At 49.4% G+C, this 20,884-nt stretch overlaps 1 protein-coding gene across 2 annotated transcripts in view; it reads left to right on the forward strand.

Moving 5' to 3' along the window:
* The window catches only part of LOC143291770 (brother of CDO-like), a 300,073-nt gene that overhangs the window by 255,910 nt on the left and 23,279 nt on the right, over window positions 1-20,884 (forward strand). The gene's annotated exons all lie outside the window — the stretch shown is intronic.

Consider the following 20,884-nt stretch of genomic DNA (forward strand, 5'->3'; position numbering starts at 1 on the left):
GAGTATTATCCAACTCCTGTCTCTCTCCCCCCCCCCCTTTCTCTCCCCCTCTCTCTCCCTCTTTCTCCCCCCCACTGCCTGTCTCTGTATGTTTCTGTCATTCTGTATGGAGAGCTCTCATGACACTGTTGTTATCAATGTGATAACTGTACTATTGTGAGTGAGTGTGTGTGTGTGTGTGTGTGTGTGTGTGTGTGTGTGTGTGTGTGTATGCGCGCGTGCGGCGCGCAGAAAGTGGCACGCCGCTGTAATATATACAGTGTCATCTCATCTGACACAACCTTTTTTGACAAGACTTTCCAACAGACAGCGCTGCGCTATATACATGTAGGTGTTTATATCTGACACTGAGGGCCACAATGCGTATTGACAGCCACTGTTTCCTTCTTTTTCTGTTTTCGTTTCTTTCTGAAAACGGCAATATCACCCACCTTCGTAAAGGGTAGGGAGGAAAAGGTGTTGGGTGTGTGTGTGTGGGGGGGGGAGATTAGGGGTAAGAGGAACTGGAATAGAGGTGCTGGTGGTGGTGGTTTGGTAGTAGCAGTGTCGGCGTCTGTACAATTCTTTATTTGCCCGCTAGTTTTGGAGCCTCGACGACGACACCTACCCCACCCCACCCCACCCCACCCTAACTTTTCCCCCCACACCCCTTCCTTCTCCCCCCCCAACCCCTCCCCTACCCTACCCCGCCGCCAACGTGCCCCCCACCCGCACCCCTCCCCGTACCCGTACCCCATGCGGTGGTTTTGAGCGGAGCTAAACAAGTCCCAGTGCATTAGCCATTGTGCCCAGCGGACCGATCAGGGGAGGTGACGATCGGCCTCGTCTCAAAGGGAGAGAACTGAAAAAAAGGCAATGGGAGGGGTGGGGGGGGGGAGGAGGGGCGGGAGTGGGGACGGGAGGGGGGGGGAGAGAGAAATGAAAATAAAAAAGGATTTAAAAAAAAAAAACCCGAAGGAAAAGAAAGAAAGACGAGAGAGAACTAATGGAAAGAAGGGAGTTGTTTGTTGTATTCTTCCTTTCTTGTTTCCTGAAGGAAGGAGTGAAGGAAGGAAAGAAAAAGAGAGGTTTTTTTGTTTGTTTGTTTTTCAAAGAAAGGTAGGGAAGAAAGAAGGAAAGAAAGAAGAAAAAAAAACACGAGGTTTTTGTAAAATAAGGAATCAAAGCACAAAGATAGAAAGAAAGAAACGAGAAAGAATTGAAGGGGAAAAATAGAGATGATAATTAATAATAATAATATGACGATGATGATAATAATAAGAAGGAGAAGACTAGATACTTACACAGCACATTAACCAAAAATCTGCTCAAGCTGCTAACAAAATACACATTTTTTGTTGTTATTGTTGCATGGCATCAGTGTGTCGCATACACACTAAAATGTGATCAGCAAACCACACACACACACACACACACGCGCGCGCGCAGACACACACGCGTTAATATCTCACAAGCATGACTTTTTATTACCATATCTAGCATACATCTCGTGCCCATCTCGTAAAGACTGCAGACCCAGCATACACACGTTTAAACGTACATTCAAACATACACATGCAAATACCATCCGCCCTCCGCACTAACGCACACACACACATACAGAAACATACACACAACCACGCACGCGCGCGCGCGCGCACGAGATGAAAAACAAAAGAAGGGGAAAAAAAGGAATGGGGGCGGGGGGGGGTGGGGGGGGGGGGGGGGGAAGCAGAAAGAAGGAAGGGTGGAAAGAAAGAAGGAGGAAAGCGATATAAAGGACGAATGGCGGAAAGAGGGAAGGAAGAGGAAGAACACCATTTGAAAGAAACTATTCGTCAAGACAAGGTGTGTGAACTTTTGGCGCTTCAGAGAGAGGGGTTTCGGTTTTCCGCCTTTTGTCTCCCCCTCTCTCCCCCCCCCCTCTCTCTCTCTCCCCACCCTCCTCTCTCTCTTCTCTCTTTGTTTCCCTCCCTCCCCCGTCTCTCATCAATCTATCCACATTACCTCAATGCACCCATTTCTTCGATTACAGTATGATGTACAGTGTAAAACAAGCCGTCAGACCTGCTCGTTTGTCTCCGGAAATTCTAGGTTTGTCTTTGTGTGGTGTGAAATTCTCCCCCGTGTCTATCTGTCTTGTCTGTTCTCTGTCTCTCTGTCCCTGTCTGTCTCTCTTTCTCTGCCTCCCCTCGCCCCTCTCGGTCTCTCCTACCTACACCTATTCCTCCCCCCCCCTCCCTCCCCTCTCTCTGTCTCCGACTCTCATTTCTTACCTCGCTCCCTCTCTGTCTCCCCCCTTCATCTACGTTTCTTTCCTTAGCGCTCTCGCTGTCTCTGTCTCTCTCTCTCTCTCTCTCTGTGTCTGTCTCTGTGTCTCTGTGTCTCTCTCTCTCTCTCGTTCTCTCTCTCTCTGTGTCTCTGTCTGTCTGTCTCTGTGTCTCTGTGTGTGTGTGTGTGTCTCTCTCCCCCCTCCTTCCATCCCTCCCTCCATCTCGCGTACCCGTACCCGGTTGGTTTTGCCCCCCCCCTCCCGTACCCCGACCCCCCCTTTCCCTCTGTCTTTTTTTATTTTTTATTTTAAAAATATTTTTTAAATAGATTTTTATTCTCGTTGCGCAATTAAAATACAAATCTGCCATATCCTACCCCCACCCCTTTTTACGCGGCTATGATTTATTATCCGGGCGAGGGGGTTCGGGGGGGGGGGGGGGGAGAGACCGGGGAGGGGATGATAAATAGGTGGGCGGGTGGGGGAGGGGGGGGGAGCTGTTTACACAGACACATTAATTTGTGTTAATGATCTAGGTAGGCGCCAGCAACTGTCTACTGAGGGGAAAGAAGGGGAAAAAACCGAAGAAAGAAAAAAAAGAAAAGAGATAATTAATCGATTAAGGGAAGAGGGGGGGGGGGGGTTAGGGGCGGGGGGAGTCTATCAAAAAATGCGTCGGGGTTGGGGGGGGGGGGGAGGGAGTCTATCAAAAAAAAAAAAAAGCGTCAGTGTGCCGTCTGTCTCTCTTCTCTCCGGTCAGGGAGGGGGGTGGGGAGGGGTCGGTCGGAGGGGGGGGGGATATATCATTCGTTCAGTGCAGGCTGTGATAGTGCAAAGTGCGTAGGTGGACGGGAATGGGGAGAGAGTGGGGGGGAGAGGGAGAGACGGGGACTGGATGGGGGTGGGGGTGGGGTTAGGGGGCGAGAAAAAAGGGGAAAAAAAGAAGAGAAAGAGAGGAGACAGATACAGATTATGTGTTATTCAATTTTTTGTTTCTTACATGCATGGGTAGAAGAAGGAGAGAGAGAGAGAATGAATGAATGAATGGTTTATTCATATAGGCCACAGCCCCTCAAGAAGGGGTATTAGAACAATGAACACAATTTAAGGATGAATAAACAATGAAAACAAGAATATGAAATGGCTCGATAGAGAGAGAGACAGAGACAGAGAAACAGTCTCCAAATAATTTCTTTCTTGACTGTGTTGGGTGTGGAGACGAAAACAGAGAGAGACAGCAGGGCATGGAGAGACGATGAGAGAGAGAGAAGGAGGGAGAGAGAGGGAGGGAGGGAGAGGGAGAGAGAAATTGTGTTATTTCACGACTTCTTTTTTCAGAGACGTAGAAAAAGAGCTAGGTAAAGACACAGAAAGAGAGAGAGAGAGAGGAGGAGGGGGGGAGGAGGAGGCGTCATATATTCAGCATTATTTAACAACTCAGTATTCAGAGAGAACTAAAAAACACAGAACTCAAAAAACGTTTTTTTTATTCAAGGATTAAGAGATGGTTTATTCATAAAGGCCATGGCCCAGAGAGACAGACAGACAGACAGGCAGACAGACAGACACACAGAGAGAGAGAGAACGTTCGCACTCCAACCCTCGCCAAGCCGCCATCTTGGGCGGATGTAGAAAGGCATCACAGGGTCGCGGGGAAGTGTGGGAAGGGGAGGGGAGGGAAGCGAGTGGGGAGAGCGGACCAGGGGCGATAATGAAAACATACGAGGCCCCTAGCGGGCCCCAGCAGCTGCCTAGATGGGGCCTGTGACAAGGACACAATTTATGACGCTGCAGCTGGGCAGGCCGGGGCCCTGCACGGGATGCAGGGAGGAAAAACAGGGCCCATATTTTGCAAACATCAGGGGCTGCTTGTTGTGAACTTTGCCGGGGGGCTGGAGGAGGGAGGCGAAGAAAGGGAAGGGAAGAAAGGAGGAAGGATGGATGGATGGATGGATGGATGAGGGCGTGTGTTGTTTTGGGGAGGTGTGTGTGTGTGTGTGTGTGTGTGTGTGTGTGTGTGTGTGTGTGTGTGTGTTGTATTGTGTGTGTGTTGTATTTGTGTGTGTGTGTGTGTGTTTGTGGGTGTGTAGACTGCACGCATCTATGCTGTGGAACCGGTCCCAGGAGGGAAACGTGAACTTCAAAGGGCCACCATTTATTTATTCAAAGGGCAGCGGTTTAACCGTTCAAAGGACAAAGAACTATGAACACGAAGGACGAGGATTCCGATGAATAAAGAACCCCGAGTTTACTGTACAAAGAACCACACGCTGCCTGTACAAAGTTGTCAAACAAAGGAGAACCCAGGGTTAACAACAATGAACCACACGCTGTCTACAGATTCGATACACAGCAGACCACGATGTAGTTGTACAAAAGATCACAGTTTAGTTACAAAGAAGACCACGATGTAGTTGTACAAAAGATCACAGTTTAGTTACACAGAAAACCACGATGTAGTTGTACAAAAGATCACAGTTTAGTTACAAAGAAGACCACGATGTAGTTGTACAAAAGATCACAGTTTAGTTACACAGAAAACCACGATGTAGTTGTACAAAAGATCACAGTTTAGTTACACAGAAAACCACGATGTAGTTGTACAAAAGATCACAGTTTAGTTACACAGAAAACCACGATGTAGTTGTACAAAAGATCACAGTTTAGTTACACAGAAAACCACGATGTAGTTGTACAAAGGATAACAGTTTAGTTACACAGAAGACCACGATATAGTTTACAAAGAATCACAGTTAGATTACACAGAAGACCACGTTATAGTTGTACAAAGGATAACAGTTTAGTTACACAGAAAACCACGATATAGAAGCCCGGGTTCAGTCATGTAAAAGAGCCAATATTTGTCCATAGTGCGACGATTTAGCTGTACAGTGACTCCCGTGCAGAAAGGATCATGATTTACCTGCACAAAGCGCCACGATTTGATTATGGAAAGAACTACGATTTATTATTTTGACAAAGGACCAAGATTACGGTGTAGAAAGACCGGGTTAATGGATGCAGGGAAGTTCATGGAGAAAAACCACGACTTAACCCTTTTGCGTTGATTTGAACCTTTTCCTAGAGTTTGGCTGTGGCCACATTAAGCACAAGAGGGTTAAATACACCAAGGACCACTAGTGACCTGAACAACGACGAGTGACATTGCAACAGACACTTTTTCTTCTCCAGTCGTGCTGCCTTCTGGTTTCTGCAAACGAAACGGAACGATAAAGATTTTGTTCAGTATAGGTCACAGTCGCTTCTGAGTAGGATCCAAACACAAACGGATTTTTTTTTTTTTTTTTTTAAATACCAAACACACAGAAAAAGAACTTTACAGGCAGTCATGTCTTGACAACGTCTTGACATCAGTCAGTGTCAAAGCAGCCATCGCACACTGTTCCACAGCTATCACACTGTTTTTTTCTTGTATGGTTGTGCGGACTCCGCCAATAAGGCAGCCATATTCCGACAGCTGATAGGATTACGAGATCTTTAATTGTATACCTGACGTTCTGTTCGCGAACGCACACATAGTGAGTTACGTTATAGTATGGCAGGCGTGCATATTAAGCCGACGTAGATTGCAGGTGGGGAAAAAAAAATCTTCATCCGTAACCCTCCGAGATTTGAGATGACGGGAATCTAAACTTGCACGAGGCTATGTGGAATGGTAGTAACCACTCTGCCAAGATGCCAGTCAGATCAGGAGTTGGAAAGATCACAAGTTCAGTTTATAATGATAATAATAATAGTAATAATGATAATAAAAATGATAGCAGTAAAAGAGACAAAAGTCTGTCTTGAGCTGGAATACACACAGGACGGTGACACACAGTAAACAACACAGTGTGCACGTGCACAGCGTTCCACAGCAGTCTGACAGTGGCACCACGGCCAATCATCTTCATTGCCTTCTGCCCCTCCTCTCTCTCCCCCCACCCCTCCCACCTTGGGTTCATGCAGAGTCCCCCCCCCTCCTCTCTCTCTCTCTCCTTTCCTAGCCCCAGTGAAGAACACTGGAACACCAGAACGGAAATAACTATAACGTGTTTGTGTGTGTGTTCCTCCGTTTCTTTTGTTTCGCTTGGGAGTAATGTTGGGCAGGTGTGTGTGTGTGTGTGTGTGTGTGTGTGTGTGTGTGTGTGTGTGGATATCTCCCTCTGTGTGTGTGTGGGGCGGGGGATATTTTCCTGTGTGTGAGTCTCTGTGTGTGGGGGGTGGAGGGGGGATATCTCCCTGTGTGTGTGTGTGTGTGTGTGTGTGTGTGTGTGTGTGTGTGGATATCTCCCTGTGTGTGTGTGTGTGTATCTCCCTGTGTGTTTGTGTGTGTGTGCGCGTGTGAGTGTTGTAACTGGGTGACCTTGAACGTGGTGGCAGTAATGAGAAACGAGAGTTACCGAGAGCCAGAAAGGGCGAAGGGGGGGGGGGGGGGGGGGGGGGGGAAGGGAGGGGGGGCGGGAAAGGGAAGAAGAAAGTAGCTGTTGGGGGGGGGGGAGGGAGGGAGGGAGGAGGTGGAATGCCGAACATGCATGCATGGGCAACAGGCAGGGAAAGGTGATATGTCTGATGTGAACACGCCTTCTGCTTATCTCCTCCTGCACCCAATGACGGCACAGCGCATCAAAGTATATAGACAGACAGACACAGCACAGAGAGGCAGAGACAGACACAGAGAGACAGAGAGAGAGAGGGAAGGAAGGAAGAGACGAGAAGATGAGAGCACACCTTGTTGATTCACCACCCCCCACACCCCCCCCATTTCCTCCCCCTCTCGATTCTGCCCCCCCACCCCCACCCCCTCCTCCCTCCCCGCCCTTCTCCTCATCTCGTGTCGATCGTCACGGCTGATGGGGGTTGCAGGGAAAACAGATTGTTGCTCATGAAATAAACATTCCGGCCCGCTATCTCGCGCCGAGTCGTTTTTAATTTGCCCTTGTCGTGCTGCGAGCTTTCCGTCAGCGAGCTTGAGTGTTGTGGCTGTTAAAGCAGGCAATCCACGGTCCGCTGACGTGAACGTTGTAGTACGTCCGTCGGTTTTTCCGACTGAGTGGCGGTTAAAATTCAGCGCCGAGGTTTTATAGTGACGGATGTTTGCGGGGTGGGTGGGGGAGGGGGGGGGGATCAGTTTAACGTCTATTCACCAGAAGTGTTATTAGACGGAACGGATGTTAAGTTTGTTTTACTGTGTCGCTCAGTGGGACAGGGCCTTTAGCTTGATTCCCGACTGTTTGATGCAGTGGGAAGAAAGAGATCTTCCTTTGTTGTGTTCTTCTTTTTTTCTTTTCTTTTTTCTTTTTTTCTTTTTTTTCCATTCGCAATCTGCACTGTCTCACCCTCAGACATGTAACCGGAAGCTCCTTGTCAGAATCCGGTTCGGACGCAGACCAAAGAAACGCATATATATATATATATATAATTAACAGTCACTTAGTTAGCTGCTTGCAGAAAGTTAGATGTGTAAAGTAGTCCAAGTCCGGTTATACTGTCATATATCGAGGTAAGAAAATAGGTTGCAAGACGGCCCTGTCGAGCGAACCGAATAATTTGACAAAAGCTTATGTGATATTTTGGTGCAGTCGTGTACACCATGTCAAACTGTCATAAAGGTGTGCTGTGTTCGCCAAATTTTGCAGTAATAAGACGTTTCCGCCACGCCGGTCGCCTCTTCATCCAATCAGCGCAGTTCCTTGCCTTCAGTGCTGAAAAGTCATTCCTTTGGCCAGACCCAACTAGCTAACAAATGCCGAAATAAAATGTAGCACGGAGACATTTTATAGAAGAAAAGAAGAAGAAGAAGAAGAAAGCTTTGTACAGCATTTCTCTGTCTCTCAGGCCCAGAGAGTAGTAGAAGTATAACCCCCGAAAGCGGGCTTTGGCTGCCTGCATGTCGGGATATAAACGGTCATACACGTTAAAGCCCTCTCGTATATACGAATGAACGTGGGAGTTGCAGCCCACGAAAGAAGAATGAAAAGTAGTTGTCAGGCTTTTTAATGGTGGCGGTGAGTCCGACATTCTATCGGTAAACCGTAGCTCGGATTGGTCTGTGTGTGTGAGGGGCTTTAGGGGAGGATATCGGTGCAGGGTTTTTTGGGGGCGTCGATTAGAGAGAGGGGCGGAAAGAGAGGCTTTTTGAGGAGTGGGGTGTGGTGTGGTGTTTTTGGGGGGAACAGGCATGGTTCTTTGTTGGCCTGCTCGCCTTACAGCCGGCTATATTATAAACGACCCAATCATACACTGAACAGTCGGGGGATTTATTTTATGTTGGGGTTTTTTTTTTCGTGTTTTTTTTTTTTCCACGGGGTCTCTTCCTGTCTGTTTGTCTGTCTGTCTACCCGCGTGCCTTGACTGTGTGTGTGTCTGTTTGTCTCTGTCTGTCTGCCCGTGTGTCTTGACTGTATGTGTGTCTGTCTGTCTCTGTCTGTCTGCCCGTGTGTCTTGACTGTATGTGTGTCTGTCTGTCTCTGTCTGTCCGCCCGTGTGTCTTGACTGTGTGTGTGTCTGTCTGTCTCTGTCTGTCCGCCCGTGTGTCTTGACTGTGTGTGTGTCTGTCTCTGTCTGTCCGCCCGTGTGTCTTGACTGTATGTGTGTCTGTCTGTCTCTGTCTGTCCGCCCGTGTGTCTTGACTGTGTGTGTGTCTGTCTGTCTCTGTCTGTCCGCCCGTGTGTCTTGACTGTGTGTGTGTCTGTCTGTCTCTGTCTGTCCGCCCGTGTGTCTTGACTGTGTGTGTGTCTGTCTGTCTCTGTCTGTCCGCCCGTGTGTCTTGACTGTATGTGTGTCTGTCTGTCTCTGTCTGTCCGCCCGTGTGTCTTGACTGTGTGTGTGTGTGTCTGTCTCTGTCTGTCCGCCCGTGTGTCTTGACTGTATGTGTGTCTGTCTGTCTCTGTCTGTCCGCCCGTGTGTCTTGACTGTGTGTGTGTCTGTTTGTCTCTGTCTGTCTGCCCGTGTGTCTTGACTGTGTGTGTGTCTGTCTGTCTCTGTCTGTCTGCCCGTGTGTCTTGACTGTGTGTGTGTCTGTCTGTCTCTGTCTGTCTGCCCGTGTGTCTTGACTGTATGTGTGTCTGTCTGTCTCTGTCTGTCCGCCCGTGTGTCTTGACTGTGTGTGTGTCTGTCTGTCTCTGTCTGTCCGCCCGTGTGTCTTGACTGTATGTGTGTCTGTCTGTCTCTGTCTGTCTGCCCGTGTGTCTTGACTGTATGTGTGTGTTTGTCTCTGTCTGTCTGCCGGTGTGTCTGTCTGTCTCTGTCTGTCCGCCCGTGTGTCTTGACTGTATGTGTGTGTGTTTGTCTCTGTCTGTCTGTCTGCCCGTGTGTCTTGACTGTATGTGTGTGTGTTTGTCTCTGTCTGTCTGTCCGCCCGTGTGTCTTGACTGTGTGTGTGTCTGTTTGTCTCTGTCTGTCTGCCCGTGTGTCTTTACTGTATGTGTGTGTGTTTGTCTGTCTGTCTGCCCGTGTGTCTTGACTGTATGTGTGTGTGTTTGTCTCTGTCTGTCTGTCCGCCCGTGTGTCTTTACTGTATGTGTGTGTGTTTGTCTCTGTCTGTCTGTCCGCCCGTGTGTCTTTACTGTATGTGTGTGTGTTTGTCTCTGTCTGTCTGCCCGTGTGTCTTGACTGTATGTGTGTGTTTGTCTCTGTCTGTCTGCCCGTGTGTCTGTCTGTCTCTGTCTGTCCGCCCGTGTGCCTTGACTGTATGTGTGTGTTTGTCTCTGTCTGTCTGTCTGCCCGTGTGCCTTGACTGTATGTGTGTCTGTCTGTCTCTGTCTGTCTGTCTGCCCGTGTGCCTTGACTGTGTGTGTGTGTTTGTCTCTGTCTGTCTGCCCGTGTGTCTGTCTGTCTCTGTCTGTCTGCCCGTGTGTCTTGACTGTATGTGTGTGTTTGTCTCTGTCTGTCTGCCCGTGTGTCTGTCTGCCTCTGTCTGTCCGCCCGTGTGTTTGTCTGCCTGTCTGTCTGTTTCTGTGTCTTATTCTGCCTATTTCTGTCTCTCCACTTGCCTCTCTGTCTGTCACTATGACGGATGTCTCCACAGGTAGGACAGTTCCTACACTGCAGCAAGGTTATGTAGACGGGAGAAAAAGTTGAGAACAGTGCAGGTGACAGACAGACGATGAAGAGTGGGCACCCGGTGGAGACACACACACAACGTACCTCAGTGGGTGGGGGGGAGAGAAGAACAGGGACCCTCAGTGCAAACAGAAAACTGGGCGTTGTACGTGCCGAGATGTTGACGGGACAGTTGAGTCCTGCCTACCGCTTAGCACGGGCTTTTGGATGATAATCGCCACATTCGGTCACAATAAGGTGATATCATTTATGCATCGTCATCATCATCGTCGTCATCATCATCATGGTCATCACCATCATCGTAGTCGTCGTCATCATCATCATGATGGTCATCACGGGAGGAAGACTCCCTGAAGGCCGGGGTGCACGTGCACACTGTGTTGTGTTGTTTCACCCCGTGCTGCATGTGGGACTGGGACTGGGTTGGCACACACACACTCACACACACACACACACACACACACACACACACACACACACTCACAGAATTGTTCCTGTGGTGTTGTTTTTTGAATGGAGACTACTCCTCTTATCCTCACAGCCTGCTGGCATCCTTATCATCATCATCATCATCATCATCCTCTTCGTCGTCATCTTCTTTCTCATCACCATCCTCCTCCTCCTCCTCCTCTTCATCTTTTTCCTCATCACCATCATCGTCATCCTCCTCCTCCTCTTCATCGTCATCTTCTTTCTCATCACCATCATCACCATCATCCTCCTCCTCTTCATCGTCATCTTCTTTCTCATCACCATCCTCCTCCTCCTCCTCCTCCTCCTCCTCTTCATCTTTTTCCTCATCACCATCATCGTCATCCTCCTCCTCCTCCTCCTCTTCATCGTCATCTTCTTTCTCATCACCATTATCGTCATCATCGCCGCTACCCTTGACTTTCTCCTCGGCGTCAGCATCGCTTCTCTCATCGTCAGGTCGCTCCCTCTCCCCCCCCGCCCCCCACCCCCCGCCTCTTCTTCCTCTTTCTCGTTCCTGACGAGGCCTGTGCCCTGTCTTTGCCACTCACCCCTCCCCCTCCTTCCCTCCCCCAGCCCCTTCTCTCTTCATCCCTCCTGCTGTCGTTCTTCACCCCCCCCCTCCCTCCCTCCCTCCCTCCCCACCTAGTTTCTCCCCTTCCCTACTTCTGAACCCCCTCCCCCCCTCCCTCGCTGCTTCCTCGGTGGATGTATATTTTGAAAAATGTTTCCTCTCTCTCTCTCTCTCTCTCTCTCTCTCTGTCTCCGCCTCGTTTTCTTCCAACCCCACCCTCCCTCACTCCTTCCTTTCCTGCCCCTTCTCCCTCCCTCTCCCCCACCTTTCTCACTCATCTCCCGCCCCCCCTTCACCTCTTGGTCTCCATCTGTTTATCATACATCATGTCAGGGCTTTAGACAGGCGGGTGGGAAGGGAGAGGTGTGTGTGTGTGTGTGTGTGTGTGTGTGTGAGGGAGGATAGGGGGTGGAGGAGTTGGGGTTCAGGGGGAGAAGGTGAGGTACTGAGGATGCCACGCTATAATTTCTAAAAATATTAATGGTGGTGGAAGACGAGGTGGGAGAAGGAAGGAAGAGTAAGGAAGGAAGGAAGGAAGGACGGAGGAGTCTGGAAGAGAAGCAGCAGAGGAGCATCTGCCAAGTAATATTTTTCTCCATAATTAATGACGAAAAGAAAAGAGGAAAGAAAAGAGGAAAGAAAAAAAAAAAGCGGGTAGAGAAAGAGAGACAGACAGACAGACAGACAGTTGGGAGAGACTGATGCCAGAACGTCGTTGAAATATGGATGAGAGAATAAGCAGAGCTTTAGGGGGAAAGAGAGTGAGAAGGGTTGGTGAGGAGGGAGTGGGGGATCGGGGGGGGGGGGAGAGGCGAGGGGTGAGGGGGTATGGTGGCTGTTCCAGCTATATTTTCTCCGAATATTGATGATAAATGGCTCAGGCACAGAGAGAAAAAGAGCTAGAGAAAGAAAGGTAACACAGAGAGAGAGGGGGGGGAGGGTAGGAGGGAGGAGGGTGTGTTAGCGGCAGAGAGGAAAGAACTGACAAGCTGTAATTTCTCAAATGGTTGCCATGGCGACAGGGGGGGGAAGCGGCAGCAGGGGAGATAAATCAAGCTGCAGGCGGTGTGTGCGCGCGGAGTGACGGGAAGGGGCCAGTTGAAGGTGCATGGAGCGGGCGGGGCCTCCTCTCCCCACTGATCGGCTTGGTTTGCTTGGTCGTCTGTTGGGTTGGTTTCTCCCTTTGTTTGCCGTGTTTACCTCGTGGTAATAGGTGGAGGAGGGGTGGGGTGAGGTAGAGGGAGGAGAGCCCCCCACCCCCCACCCCACCCCCGCCCCGCTCCCCCCTCACCTCTCCCTCCCGCCCCCCCTTTTTCCGTCATAAACAAGTTGCTTGCTGTGTATTTCCTTGAAGCAAGAGACATCTCCAGAACAACAAAAAGAAGTCACGTGACACGACAAATGGACACCTGACAGGATAAACACGTGACGTTGGTGTACACGGCACAAACAGGCGTTTTTCTTGTGTTGTGTCCTTGATTCCGCACAATTCGCTTGTGTGTGTGTGTGTGTGTGTGTGTGTGTGTGTGTGTGTGTGTGTGTGTGTGTGTTCTGAAGTTAAGATACCAAAGATACTTCTGCAAAATAAAACGGTGGTCGACCCAAGAAAGTCCGGGGAAAAAAAAAGATACTTCCGCTACTGCAGTCAATAATTGCGTACTCCATACTCGTGGTAATTTTGTGAAATGGGGGATACTGCTGCTATACCACATACGCTGTTTGCCTTCTCCACACCTGTGGTAAGTTTGTAAAACGGGGTTTTTTCCCATTCAGGTATCCACGAGTCTTCAAAGTAATGACGACAGTACCAGCGTGAAAGATGGTATTCCGAAGCGCATTTTGTTTTTTGTTTTTTTATGGTGTGTGGTAATGTGAAGTGACCCATCATTTTTTTGTGCCCAGAATAAGTTTATGTGGATATTGATGGATGAGACATCTTTGGCGGAGAGAAGAGGGAAAGAGAGGGGGGACAGACACACACACACACACACACACACACACACACACACACACACACACACACATGCCCAACATTACTCCCAACATTACACACACACACACACACACACACACACACACACACACACACACACACACACACACACACACAGAGTGAGAGAGAGAGAGAGAGAGAGAGAGAAGTGTTGCAGCATATCTTCTATAGATTCCCAACACACTACTGCTTAGAGACAGAGGACAGAGAGACAGAGAGGTGAGAGTGTAACCTTCTCTTCTGCTGTACTTTCTCAGAATACCACAAGTGGAGACAGAGACAGACAGACAGACAGACAGACAGAGAGAAGGAGCAGAGGCAGAAAGTGACACAGAGACTGACAGGGCGGCTCTGGAACAACATACCCTTGTCACAGACACTTACCCAGTGGACGGGCAGAGAGAGAGAGAGAGGAATGGGGTGGTGGTGGGGGGTGGGGTGTGTGTGTGTGTGTGTTGCAGGCAGAAAGAAGGGATGTGGTGGGAATGGTGGGGAAAGAGGGAGGGAGGGGAGGGGGAGGGAGGATGCCACAACGGCAGGAACATCTCAAGGCAGCGAGGTCGTTGATGAGGTATGATGAGGTTGGGGAAGGTGGGGGTGGTGGTGGGTGGGGGTGGGAGGGGATGAGGAGAGACAGACAGACAGACAGAGCGTAGATAGATAGATAGACAGACAGAGCGTTGATAATATCTCAGTTAGACAGACAGAGAGAGAGAGAGAGACAGAGACAGAGAAAGACAGAGAGACAGAGAGAGGAATGCAGCGGGTGATGAAGAAGGCATACCAGTGTCAGCACCCCCCACCCCACCCCCCGACCCCCTGTCTCCCCCCATCCACCCGCCAAACCGCCTGTCTGTTAGGACTGCCCGTGACGTCAGCGGGGGCACGTGGGTGCACGTGCAAGCGGAGAGATGATTGGCTGTGACGTGGCCCCGACAGAGCACGTGACGCTGGGCTCAGTGGCAGCAGACCGGATGTCTGCACTGACCGGGTGTGTGGTGCCGGACTGCCGGGAGCCGTGCTGCACTGTGACCACACTGTTGGACTGTGTTGTTTTGTTGGTGCTGTTTCGTCTGCTACTTTCATCATCATCTTCTTCTTCTTCTACTACTACTTCTTCTACTACTACTGCTTCTACTTCTTCTCCTTCTACTACTACTTCTTCTTTTTCTACTTCTTCTACTACTACTTCTACTTCTTCTACTACTAACTACTTCTTCTTCTTCTACTTCTTCTACTACTACTTCTTCTTCTTCTACTTCTTCTTCCTCCTGCTTTCTTCTACTTCCTCCTGCTTTCTTCTACTTCCTCCTGCTTTCTTCTACTTCTTCTTCTACTTCTTCTTCTACTTCTACTTCTACTACTACTACTTCTTCTTCTTCTTCTTCTACACAGTTACACCTCGATATTTTAGACACACAGTTATACCTCAGTTATACCTCGATATATATATAAGACACACAGTTATACCTCAGTTATACCTCGATATATAACACACAGTTCGACCTACACTACAAACTTACCTGTTTTACACAGTCACTCCCTCCAGTGCTGTCATCATCTACAATTAGTCGAAAAGTGCCCTAGCTTTTTACGGCCATTGGAGCAGTGATGTTATCAACACCCTGTCCAGGGATCGGCATAGGAAGGCGGGACCCAGTCCTCTCCTGCCCCCGTTTTGAACCCTCCCCTCTTCTTTCTTCTTCTGCGTTCCCTCGTATGCACACGAGTGGGCTTTTACGTGTATGACCGTTTTTACCCCGCCATGTAGGCAGCCATACTCCGTTTTCGGGGGTGTGCATGCTGAGTATGTTCTTGTTTCCATAACCCACCGAACGCTGATATGGATTACAGGATCTTTAACGTGCGTATTTGATCTTCTGCTTGCATATACACACGAAGGGGGTTCAGGCACTGGCAGGTCTGTACATATGTTGACCTGGGAGATCGTAAAAATCTCCACCCTTTACCCACCAGGCGCCGTCACCGTGATTCGAACCCGGGACCCTCAGATTGACAGTCCAACGCTTTAACCACTCGGCTATTGCGCCCGTCAGTGATGTTATCAGCACCCAGTGCAGGGATCGGCATAGGAAGGCGAGGCCCAGTCCTCTCCTGCCCCCGTTTTGAACCCTCCCCGACTGCAGTCAGGTACAGGCAGGCACACCTGGTTGCAGAGAGGAAAATCGGATTAGAGTATCTTTCCCAAGGACACAACACCATGCCGAAACGGGGCCTGGAACCCTGATCACTGGTGAACCCTGGGTCCACTGAATCAGCCACGGCGTTTTCTGTGGTGATGCTTTCAGTGGAGCGGCAGGCACCTCCGGTTGTCACGGGGCGGTATTAATTTTGGATGTCACAGTTAATGAAGAGCACGTGCTGAATGGCTCGGGCATGGGAATGAAGATTGACAGACATCCTGGCTTGTCTGTTTCATGATCGTTTGAAGGCTGTTGATCTTTCTTTTTCTTTTTTTTTTCTTTTTTTTTTGTCCGGGGTTGATGGACCTGATATGGCGTTAGCGGTCGGCTGGGGTGCTGGCGTTAAATAAGATATTTATGATTTTTTTTCTCCCCGCAGGCTTTTTGGGAGTCTGCGTTTAGATGTCAGCGTTGAATCGGTTCTTGCATTGTTGATTTTTTTAGTTCTCGATTTGTGGTGGGTTGTGTAAACGTTTTGGTATTGGTTATATCAGTTATTTATGTTTTTTTGTTCTGGATTTGTGGTGGGTTGTGTAAACGTTTTGGTATTGGTTATATCAGTTATTTATGGTTTTTTGTTCAGGCAGTCGTGGAGGATGCTGTTGTAATACCGTGGAAGCAGAATGCTATACGTTTCTGTCTGTCTGTCTGTCTGTCTCTCTCTCTGTCTTTATATGTCTCTCTCTGTGTTTCTCTCCCTCTCTCTCTCTGTCTCTCTCTCCCCCCTCTCTCTCTCTCTCTCTCTCTGTGTCGGTGTCTTTATATGTCTCTCTCTGTCAATCTCTCTCTCTCTCTGTCTCTCTCCCTATCTCTCTCTCTCCCTCTCTCTCTCTGTGTCTCTGTCTCTATCTCTCTCTCACTGTCTCTCTCCCTCCCTCTCTCTGTCTCTCTCCCTCTCTCTCTCTGTGTGTCTCTCTCTCCCTTTGTCTCTGTCGGTGTCTTTATATATCTCTGTCTCTGTCTCTCTCTCCCTCTCTCTCTCTCTCTCCCTCTCTCTCTGTCTCTCTCTCTGTCTCTCTCTCTCTGTGTCTCTCTCTCCGTGTCTGTCTGTGTCTTTCTGAATGTGTCTTTCTCATGTCTCTGTCCCATGATTTCTCTTCTCTCTCTCTCTCTCTCTCTCTCTCTCTCTCTCTCTCTCTCTCCCTCTCTCTCTGTCGCTGTCTCTATCACCGTCCTTCTCTCATTCTCTTTGCCCTGTACCTGTCTCTGTCCCAGCTTCATCCGCTCGCTGTCTCCGTCCCCCCCCCACCCTCCTCTCTCCCCCCTACTTCCCCCTCTGTCTCCTCTCCATTCTCCCTCCCCCCTCTGTCCCCTCTCTCTCCACTCTCCCTTCGTCTCTCTTAACTCTTCTCTCTCCTCTCTCCCCCCGCCCCCTTGCTGTCTGGGTGACGCATCGGCACAGGTGTGCCTTCCTTTGTAGTCTTGACACCTGTCTGCTTCTACAACCTCCCGCCCCTCCCTCCTCCCCTTCCCCCCTCCCCCTCCCCAAACAGAGAGAGAGAGAGAGAGAGAGAAAACACACACACACACACACACACACACACACACACACACTCACTTGCGAAAGAAATCTTACTGGTTCCACTTCTGTGCAAATTTGTCTTGTCTTTAGAGTGAGAGTGAGTGATAGAGAGCGCTCGCGCGCGCGAGTGTGTGTGTGCGTGTGTGTGAGAGAGAGAGAGTGAGAGAGAAAGAGAGAGAGAGTGTGTGTGTGTGCGTGTATGTGAGAGAGAGAGAGAGCGTGCGTGAGAGAGAGAGTGAGTGTGTATGTGTGAGAGAGAGAGCGTGTGTGTGTGTGAGTGTGAGTTTGGATGCGTGTGTGTGTGCGTGTACGCCTTCTTGTCTGCCTGCCTGCCTGCCTGTCTGTCTGTCTGTCTGTCTGTCTGCCCCTCACACACAGAGGGTAAGAACCAAACGGAACAAGGAAGCCAAAAGACACAACAGACTGTGATCTACCGGAAATGAACAGTACAGAAGCTCCACCAATGAAATGTGTGAAGGAAAAAGGTCCCTGGATGCACACAGATACTCCACCCTACCCCCACCACCCACCAAACACACACCCTCCCCTTCCGTTTTTCTCTCTGCAGGTGTCGCGCAGCGCATATGGATCCATCTGCACGCTGTGATGTTTCCTTTAAAAGAGCCATGCCTTCGGAGAAACGGGCTCTTTGGTTTCATTGACAGCCATATGTAGGCAGTTAAAAATGATCCCCGCTTCCGCCCTTGGAAGAGGAGGAGGAGGAGGAGACGACGAAGTAGTTGTAGTAGTAGTTGTGACGGCAGTAGCAGTAGAAGATGAAAAATAAGATGAAGTAGTAGTAGTAGTTGTTGTTGTTGTTGTGACAGCCATAGCAGTAGAAGATGAAAAATAAGATGTAGTAGTAGTAGTTGTTGTTGTTGTTGTGACAGCAGTAGCAGTAGAAGATGAAAAATAAGATGAAGTAGTAGTAGTAGTAGTTGTTGTTGTTGTTGTTGTGACAGCCATAGCAGTAGAAGATGAAAAATAAGATGAAGTAGCAGTAGTAGTAGTAGTAGTTGTTGTTGTTGTTGTGACAGCAGTAGCAGTAGAAGATGAAAAATAAGATGAAGTAGCAGTAGTAGTAGTAGTTGTTGTTGTTGTTGTTGTGACAGCAGTAGCAGTAGAAGATGAAAAATAAGATGAAGTAGTAGTAGTAGTTGTTGTTGTTGTGACGGCAGTAGCAGTAGAAGATGAAAAATAAGATGAAGTAGTAGTAGTAGTTGTTGTTGTTGTTGTGACAGCAATAGCAGTAGAAGATGAAAAATAAGATGAAGTAGCAGTAGTAGCAGTAGTAGTAGTAGTTTGTTGTTGTTGTTACAGCAGTAGCAGTGCAAGATGAAAAATAAGATGAAGTAGTAGTAGTTGTTGTTGTTGTTGTTGTTGTTGTTACAGCAGTAGCAGTGGAAGGTGAAAAAGATCATGAAGAAGAAGAAGCAGTAGTAGTTTCTGTTGTTGTTGTTGTTGTGACATTAGTAGCAGTAGAAGGAGAAGATGACGATGACGATGAAGAAAACATAGCAGTAGCAGTTGTTGTTGTTGTGACAGCAGTAGCAGAAAAAGAAAGAAGAAGAAGAAGAAAAGTTGGGAGATCAGTTGAGGTATCGGGCCTCAGGGAGTGAAAGCTCCGCGAAGGAAGAAGACAATTAACACCTCTACTCCCCCCCCCCCCCAACCCCCGCCACCACCACCACCACCACCCTACCCCTCTCACCCCCCCCCCCCCTACTCGGCAAGCAAGCAAGTAAACAAGCCACAGGAAAGGGAAGCCACTCTTTACGGCAAAGAGAAAGAAAGATAGAGACGGCATGGAAATGAGCGGAGATGTCAGGAGGGAGGGGGGGAGAGGGGGGGAAGGAGGGATGATGGCAGGTGCGGGGGTGGGAGGGAGGGCTGGGGGGGGGGAGGCTGGGAAAGAGACCCGGGGGGGGGAGGGATTCTGGAGGGGGGGGGGGGTGTCCGTCCCGGGGCACGTACCTGGTCAACCTGGGCCCGAGACATGCCGATGTCGGCCAAGACAGGGCCTGGTGATTGAGATGCTCAGGTGTGCCCACTGGGAGTAGTTCTCTTCCTGTCTGTCTGTCTGTCGCTCTCTCTCTCTCTTTCTCTCTGTCTCTCTCTGTTCCTCTCTCTCTGTTTCTGTCTCTCTTTTTCTGATTCTCTCTGTGTGTCTCTGTGTGTCTCTCTGTCTCTGTGTGTCTCTCTCTCTTTCTGCCTCTGTCTGTCTGTTTCTGTCTCTCTATTTCGCTGTTTTTCTGTCTCTGTCTCTCTCTGTTTCTGTCTCTCTCTGTGTTTCTCTCTCTCTTTCTCTCTCTCTTTCTGTCTCTGTCCCTTTCTGTCTCTGTCTCTTTCTGTCTCTGTCTCTGTTTCTGTCTCTCTATTTCTCTGTTTTTCTGTCTCTCTGTTTCTGTCTCTGTCTCTGTTTCTGTCTCTCTGTCTCTGTCTCTTTCTGTCTCTGTCTCTGTTTCTGTCTCTCTCTCTGTTTCTGTCTCTGTTTCTTTCTGTCTCTGTCTCTTTCTGTCTCTGTCTCTGTTTCTGTCTCTCTATTTCTCTGTTTTTCTGTCTCTGTTTCTGTCTCTGTTTCTTTCTGTCTCAAGTCCTCCTCTACTCCCTGCCCCACCCCACTTACTGTGTGCGTGCGTGTGTGTGTGTGCGTTTGTGTGTGTGTGTGTATGTACGTGTGCGTGTGTGTGTGTGTGTGTGTGCGCGCGCGCGTCTTTCTCTGTTTCTCTCTTGTCTTTCTCTCCCCAGTCCCCCAACCCCTCTATCCCCCCGTCTCAGTCCTCTCTCTCCCCCCCCCCTTCCACCTCCGCCACTCTCTTGCCTTTCCCTCTCTCCTACCTGGCCCAGTCACTGTCTGTCTGTCTGTCCTACCCTCCCTCTGCCTCTGTCTGTCTGTCTGTCTGTCTGTCTGTCTGTCTGTCTGTCTGTCTCTCTCTCTCTCTCTCTCTCTCTCACACACACACACGTACACACACGTACACACACACGCGTACACGCACACACACACACACCACACACACACACACGTACACACACACACGTACACACACACACGTACACGCACACACACACACACACGCACACACACACACGTACACACACACACGTACACACACACACACACACACACACACACACACACACGGTGAATTCCCCTCTCTCCTCTATAACTGGGCTGATGGTAGAGATGGCTTCTCCTGCCTTTTTCTGTATTATCTCTTTCTCTGTCTCTGTCTCTTTCTGTCTTATCTCTCTCTGTCTCTCTCTCTCTCTCCCCCTCTCTGTGTGTATATCTCTGTATCTGTGGATGTTTCTCTCTCATTCTGTCTGTGTGTGTCTCTGTGTGTGTGTGTCTCTCTCTCTCGCCGCTCTCATTGTTTCTGTCTTTCTTTGTCTCTCAGTCTCTCTCACTGTGTCTGTCTCTCCCTTTCTCCTTCTCCCTCTCTGTCTCTCTCTCTCTCTCTTTGTTTCTCTCTCATTCTGTGTCTCCGTGTGTGTCTGTCTCTCGCTCCTCTCTCTCTCTCTCTCTCTCTCTCTCTCTCTCTCTCTCTCTCTCTCTCTCTCTCCCCTCCCCCCAACAGACTTGGGTAAGAACGATGCCCGATTCCAAACAGCTGCACAGATTTCTCCGCTTTCTTCACCACCCCCTCCCCCCCCCCCAACTCTTTCACTCCCCCCCCAAACCCTCCTAAATGTTGCCCCGTTACACCGACTTTCAACACTTTGGGTTAAAAGAACGGGAAGAGGGGGATAAGTATTTGAAAGGTGGGGAGGGGATGGAGGAGGCTGAGGATGGGGCAGACCG

Source organism: Babylonia areolata, chromosome 17, assembly GCF_041734735.1.
Source record: "Babylonia areolata isolate BAREFJ2019XMU chromosome 17, ASM4173473v1, whole genome shotgun sequence".
NCBI classification, from domain to species: domain Eukaryota; kingdom Metazoa; phylum Mollusca; class Gastropoda; order Neogastropoda; family Buccinidae; genus Babylonia; species Babylonia areolata.